The sequence below is a fragment of the Anneissia japonica genome, unplaced genomic scaffold, assembly GCF_011630105.1.
Source record: "Anneissia japonica isolate Jap-2015-1 unplaced genomic scaffold, ASM1163010v1 scaffold284983_len440753_cov197, whole genome shotgun sequence".
In the NCBI taxonomy this organism is placed as follows: Eukaryota; Metazoa; Echinodermata; class Crinoidea; order Comatulida; family Comatulidae; genus Anneissia; species Anneissia japonica.
This window is the reverse complement of record NW_022682882.1, coordinates 222,287-230,216: the sequence shown is the minus strand read 5'-3', so window position 1 is coordinate 230,216 and position 7,930 is coordinate 222,287.

The following is a 7,930-nucleotide window of genomic DNA, read 5'->3' as shown; positions in this document are numbered from 1 at the left end:
ACAAACTTAGGATCAGTTTCATGCAATTATGTGCCATAATTGTACTGGTAATGATTTATTCACACAGGAAAGAAAGCATAACAATAATAAATACAAGCTGAATTTTACCATCTGCTGTGTGGTCACCAGTGAAGTAAGAAAGTGTGAGATTTGGTTTACAATTCCTGAACTAGATTTTTATCCAATACGGAGCTTCAGACGAAACCAATTCAGTTGAAAAAAATTCTGAGCTTGTTGCTTAAACAATGTAAGCCAATTTTTGAGCTTACTCTGACCTGAGAATAACCATAACACAGCAGTCAGCCTGCTACTGGTAGGCGCAGGAAGCGACTGCATCACACACTAATTGTATCAAAGAATGTTGCCTTAAATTTAGAGAACAGTAAAATTGTTATAAGTACATGTATTGTAGGCCCATTTCTCTTTCCCACTGTTTGCCTCAAGTGTCTGTCTCTCTTTATCAGGTCTGCACTACTCTTTAAAATATTGTATCTCTTCAGTATTGCTTTGTTAAGACTATACAGAACCAAAATTCTTTTTTTTCAGAAAAATTTTTTTATGAAAACATTCCTTCATGAAACCCAGCCTCAGTGCACCCAGGCTAACCATTCTATTACTTGATTTCCTTCTTCCCATATGCTTTAGAGTCTCGCAATTCCCATGATGTACCACTCTTTCCTGTGCTCTCTGACACTCTGTCTACCTTTGTTGGGTGATCTAGGATTCAATAACTTATGCTCAGTTTTCCCCTGACAAACCAATCCTATGGGAATCAGTGTCTGATTTTGTTTAATAATAGGGAAACAATCAAGCTGCATCCATCTGCATTTCCAGATTATTGGAACAAAGGAAAAAAAATATTTACCTTTGGCAAATCATACAGTACATGCTTAAATTAATAGGACTAGAATACTGTAGAATAATTACAACTTTCAATTTTTACTCCAGTAGGCCTGAACAAGTATGCTAAATAGAATATGATTATGAAAATGATGAAGAAAGACAAAAAAGCTATGTAAACTTGAAACAACTAGAGTAAGTAAATTTGACATGTGGATTTTAATGTGAACTGGAGAACTTTTATTAATTGAATTTGAATCCAACTCAAGCGCCATATTTTTTAGATAGTATGAGAAAGTAATGAATATGTATAAAATTTGTATTAGAGATTAAGGGAATCTTAAACCTTTATGTTTAAACCAACAATCTATCGTTAGACCAGTATTTGGGTAAAATTCATTTGGCATATGAAAAATCGAGCGATCCTCTGGGTTATCCCCTGACACCAGTTGGCAATCCTGGATATACCCTCTCTCTTTAATATTGGATACATTATTGTTCTGTTAAATCTACAGTTGCATTTTAAGAATTTCATATGGAAAAATCATTACTATGACTCACCCAACTGTGGTTAAGTTTCTTGATCTATGAGAATTCTCATTATTATGTTAATTACTTATTTATATTGTTACTAATAACCAAATAATAATGTACAGACCTGTGTTCTTTAACTAGGTATTCATTAAACATTTTCAAATCAATTCTTTCTTTGTTCTGGAAAACAACCTTTGAATACAATGGAATTGGTTTCACAATAGATCTACATTTTTATTAAACTCAGTGGCAGTGCCCAGGGTGGGGGGAAGTGGGCCCCTGGGATGGGGTCAGGGGCAGCAGGGGCTTAAGCCCCCACACCGGACAGGTCAAGCCCCCATCAGAGAGAGCTTGTCGGGCAGTTGGCTAAAAAATACATAAAAATAGGTCCACACACCAAGCCAACACAGTCTGTCACAATCCGATAGTGTCATTTTTGGCCATCCAGAAGTTCCTATTCTCATTTTGGAGGGGGAATGGTGAACAAAGTATGTTTTATCCTTTATTCAGTCCTGCTCTGACTTTCAATATTTTATTTGACAAAAACATGACATGCCTAAATATAATAGGCACATAATGACTATACAGTAAAAACTTGCCTAAATTCGACTGCCTAACTCCAATAATTTTTAAGTCAATTTTATTTTACATACCAGAATTTTGTTTGAATTTATCTAATTCAAACAATTTTTCAATGACATTTTGGACTGACTTAGGCAAGTTCACCTGTATATAGGCATACAACAGTTTTTTATTAAATAAAATTTGATGTAATTTATATATATAAATATAATATATGAATTAACTGTAAGTAAAAGAGAAAATATGAAAACAAAAAAATAAATATAAACAAAAAAACCAATTAAATCTGGATGAGAGCAAGAGAACAAATGAACAGGGCATTGGTAGAGAATATTAATTTTTAAAAGTTGTGAGGTTGTTTGGAAGGTAGCTTGATTAGAATACATAAAATGAAGAGATTCATTATTGTATTACCCATCTCATTTCTAAACTGAAAAGCATTTTGCAAAAGACTTTGAATGTCAAATAAACCATGATTTTTGTGAAACAATAAAAGTAAGAGTACAGTATGTTAACGCTTTGCCTATGCATGCATTACCACTGCATAATTTATTTTATGCTGCACTGTAACGAGAAACTATGAAAATAAATCATATTAAACTTAGTACTGTGTTTCTACGTTTTATTAGCCTTCGGCTTCTACCTAGGGTAAATAGATTGTATTTACGGAGGTGTGTATATTAGCATTTTGAACAAAAATTGGATGAACTTAAGTATTGAACATCAACTCTTTAATTACCAGTAGGCTAAACTACAACCGTTTAGTCTACTAGATGAAATTGATGCAAGGAATTTATTTTACTTGGAAAGAGTCAATAGATGTGATTGGACTAGTAAGACAGTTAAACTGCAAGACATAAATGTGTCATGCATTTACAAGCAACATTTAAATAAAAATTTGCATTGGCGTATTAACCACTAGGATACACCTTACTGGGTTTGGCTTTGGCTTTCATTGTGTCTTTGTTGTACATATTTTTACATACCTATTTGCCTTGCTTGTGAAATAGAGGGGCCTAAGGAGGAATTTTACTGATGTACAGCAAATGCCGTAGCCAGGATTTTCAAACAGTATGGGACAATATCGCGGTGGACCCACTTTACGTGTAAATTCAAATAATGTGGACCCGTTTTCTTAAAATTTGACCCATTTTACGCAAAAAAATGTGAAAAATGTGGACCCATTGTCTTAAAAGTTTTCAAATTTTATGCAAAATATGATAAATCTGGACTCTTTTTTCAAAAAGCAGACTCATTTTTTGCATCAGCATAATTTAAACTCATTTGTAAAAATGTGACCCATTCTTTGTGGACCCAATATAAAATTTTGTGGAACTGTCCCAATAGCTGGCTATGGCATTGTATAGCTCCACGACTTGAAACAAGTCTACAAATAGTTCCATGAATACTAGTAATCCATAATGAAAACATTTAGTAAATGATAAGGCTAAAATACATTTTAAATTACAACATTTAGTTCTAATAAATGTGTAGAGAAAGAGAAATTATAACTTTTATAAATGAACCCAATGACAATACAAATGAATAAATCAGATAATTTTTGTCAATTTTAATTTAAATTATTATTTTATTTCTTTAAGACATTATACTATGTTTTTTGGTTGTCAAAGTAATTGCATGAAATGTTGTTCCAATCCAAAACTTGAATTATAAAATTATAATTTTTCATTTACAATAATTACTAAAGTATTGGTTGTCCAGACATGGCAATTGGACATATTTTTCCTCCGGACAATAAAGTCTTTGAGTTCTCTCGTCTCTTTTACGTTACCTTCAGTGAATTCACTCGAAAACTGCTCTAAATTCAGGTTTATCAATTTACACAGGAAATCTAATAACTGTGCTGCCACTATCACAACCTGCTCCTTCCCGACTGACTGAGCTGATAAACATTTATAATATGAGGGCACCTCACTATGAAATGGCACTAAAGTTTCACTTTCTTTGAAAGCAGCAGGCAAATTTCTTAAATATTCCAAATGATTAGTATCCTTAACTTAAAAAATCAATAAATATAACTAGTGTTTATCTAAGTTTATTATTCTGTCGATTGTTTGAGAATGTGCTGTGTTTTCAATTTGATGCTCAGGAAAAGTCTGTAAGAAGGAAATAAAAAGTACCTTCAAACCACATTAACCCTCAAGATCATTTCAAAACATTCTGAAGGAATTCAAAGATAAAAAAAAAAAAAAATTAAACTGTTATGGAAAACAGATTTATGCAAATTATAATGACAAATTCCGAACAAGATTCTATTGAAGGTGGATTTGCTTTAAGTACATACAAGGTCTATGACATGAGTTTGAAAAACTTTCAGATAAATATTGGAAGCCTACTTTTATCGAGAAATGTTCCAAGTTCCGAAATCTGAATTTACATAAGGAATTAAAAATTATAACTAACATTATCATTGTCTGTTGTTAATAATACTTATTTTTATTGTAATTTGATTATATAGCACTCTAACCTAAGAGTATCCCAGCGAAAAGTGTAGCTAAGCCGTTTTAGAAATAAAAACACTATTAGTATTTATTGTGTGTACATTAGTGTTATATTTATGAAATAATATAATTATTTTGAACATTTAGAATATAGAATTTGAAAAATATTCATATAAAAACAATAATTAAATTAAAATAACTATTTTTTCATATTATTATCAGTATCCTTATATTATTATTGTAATTATTATTATAATCATTATTATTATTAATATTATACAAAACTTAATAATAATTATTATTACTATGTTATTATTAGGAAATTCATTTATATACTGTCAGTATTTTGGTGTTACCTTTTTCATTAAATAAACATGCTCTATAATGGACCTACCATGACTAATTCCAAAAAAAAACACAATACAAAAACAATATTTAAACAGATGGTCAATAAGATATTGTGGTAAACCCACAAGAAAGAAAAAGTAAACCCACAAACGAGATGTCCAATCCTACATAAAATCGTCTGTTAAAATGAAAGAAAGGTGTTATAATTTTCTTTTAGAGCAGGTATGAGTCACCGTAGTACAACAATAACACCTGAGATTTGTAAGTACATTACCTCTGTCCTTCCTTCCTCACGTACTTCCTTTCTTTTTCTTTCTATTGTTTTATCTTCCATTTTACTTGTCCTCACTTCCTTCCTATCTTTTGTATTCTGTCATCACTCTTAACCTCGCTATTGTTTATAAAGATGTTTTTTCCTTTTCTTATTGACTTCTCAAATCATTCCTTTTCTGCCATCATGTTATCTTTTGATAGTTTGACCTTAGTGGCTATTTTATTTACTTATTGTTGTGGGGACTATTCATTCTTTTTCATTACAGTAATTAATTACACTTTTTCATCTTGTTGGGTGTGGACTTCCCTTGTAAAGTTCATCTGTTTTGTTAGAAAATCGTGCAAGCACAACCAATTATATGACAGGTGAATATACACTGTATAATAGAAACACTGGTGGCACAAACAGGGGGAAGGGCTTAAGAAACCCCCTCCCCCAAACTCCTGTTGTCTTCAAATCTTCAGAATGAAAAAATCTTTGGGCATTATCTTCAAAAACATTGTAGAACATTTTAAAATGGTAAAAATCACTCACTTTTTAGGTGTATCATTCAATAATTTATGTATTAATTTACATATTCATTATTTCATATATTATTGTGTTTTAATACTTATTTTTATTGAGATATTTCCAATTCCATGCTGATCAAAAATTTTACTTAATATTTTAATTGAAGACAAAATGATAAAGAGTTATACATGTAGCATAGTTATTAATTTACATATTCATCAATTTATACATTTTTTCCCTTTAAGTTCATGTATTTTTTGTTTAGGGAGTGCTGAAATAAATTTGAAATTCTTTCATTACCAAACTTCCCACCCCCACAATCACAAACAGTGGTGACACCATACTGGATGAAGGGAGCTAAGTCTTGTGAGAGGACTATCTCACAGTTGGCCACTGTTCATTGGACCAAAAATGTTTCTCTAGGTACAAAGGGAATAACTTGGACCACCACCAGATCTTTGTTTCTGAACCCAGAACCCAATGACATCTGACACTAGATATTGTCAAACACACCTGTCAGACAGTTTATAATCCCCACCCCTCCCCCACCCCCCAGCACTCCCACTCAATCCATCATAAAATTCAAGTATGGTGAATTATTTTGAAATGGACAAAGATTATCATCCGGTGCTAATTACATGTATGCTATATGACAGAAATGCTTGATTAGATCTTCAATTTAAAAAGGATGTTTTAAAATCAAACTGAATCTATTTAGACAAAAGGAAATTTAGGGCGAAGGTGAATGAGTGATAGATAAACAAAACACATAATAAATACATATTAAATACGTACAAAAGAAGATTTTTTTTTTTTCACAAGTTCTCCGGTTTGATTCCTGGTTGGGACAACTTTTGTTTCGCTTTTGTTATAATATATATGTTATAACTTTATAATTTTGAGGTGATGAAAAAGTTATAACATTTAATTTATGGCTCAGATGTTATTGTCATGATACACCTTTTAAAAAATAAAAATAAGAACACATTTTATAAGAACACTGAGGCTGAAATTGTTTAAAAATTAAGAACAAAATACTGTAAGAACAAATTGAGGCTAAGGTAAAATGTCAAATGAAATTTTTATTTTTTTAAATATAGAAAAACTATTTAAAACAATATATCTGTACTTTATGTGCAGTGGGGGTGACTTTCATGATACCCTCTATACAGAGTGCAGTAATTATACTGCTGTAGAATAATTTTTATGTTTGGAAAGTGTGGAATAGGAACATAAGAACATATTGAGCCTTAAATACCATTTTGCCTTTTATTCCTCGAAATTGAAACATAAAACAGAAATGGGGAATCTGAGAACAGTAAAATTCCAATTGGTAACAAATTCTACAAATATTTGCCTTTCTGTTGGGAAAGTCTAACCAGAACATCAACTCTTTGTGGTCGGAGGAAACAACATTAGTTTTTCACTAATCACTAGGTGGTCTGAATGAACACTGACCTAGCTATGACCTCAGCACATTGCTTAAATCTATGTTTTGCACAACCAAAAAAAAAGGGCCTTGCATGTCTTAATTTGTGTAAATACTGGTGGTAAATAGCACCCTCTTACATATGTCAATTTCTCTTTATCTATCTCTATTGTTGCACAGTAAAGGAGATTTATCATTTCATTTGTGATAATGTACTCCAGAGTATTTACCTCATGTGATAATTTTTGTAACTGTCGTAGGTGATCAGATTTTTTATTAATTGCTTACGTTAACTGTTGTTAACAAGGCACAGGGGTGTTGTACTTACAATGGGGGTTGAAACATATGTCTGAAGATATCAAAATGTCTTCGCTTATTCTGAGGGATTATATTTTTGATTTACTGAGATCATTACAACTAAAAAATACTTTAATATTTTAGATTTTCTCAGCCAAATGGTTTTGTATTGTTTGGTATATCTTTTTTTCAAACAATTTATTTAAATTCTGTTTCATTATATTCAACTATAAAAGTCTAATAAATAATAACATGGCTTAGGTTATAAAGCATTTATTGGATCCTGCATATAATTAATATTTAAAGTTACACCCAGAAACTGTTTTCTTTGCTGGCCTATAATTTGTTCAGTGGTTGATCAAAGCAATTATAGAGGGGTCCAGGGAGGAAATTCATATATATCACTTAGCATTAACCGCTTGGATACACCTTATCTTGCGGGGTTTGGCTTTCATTGTGTCTGTTGTATATATTTTTACATTTACCTATTTGCCTTGTGAAATAGAGGGGCCTACAGAAGAATTTTACTGATGTATAGCTCCACAACTTGAAATGAGTCTAAAAATAGTTCCATGAATACTGTACTAATAAACTGTATTGACAACATTTAGTAAATAATAAGCATAACAATTTTAGAATACAACATTTAGTTCC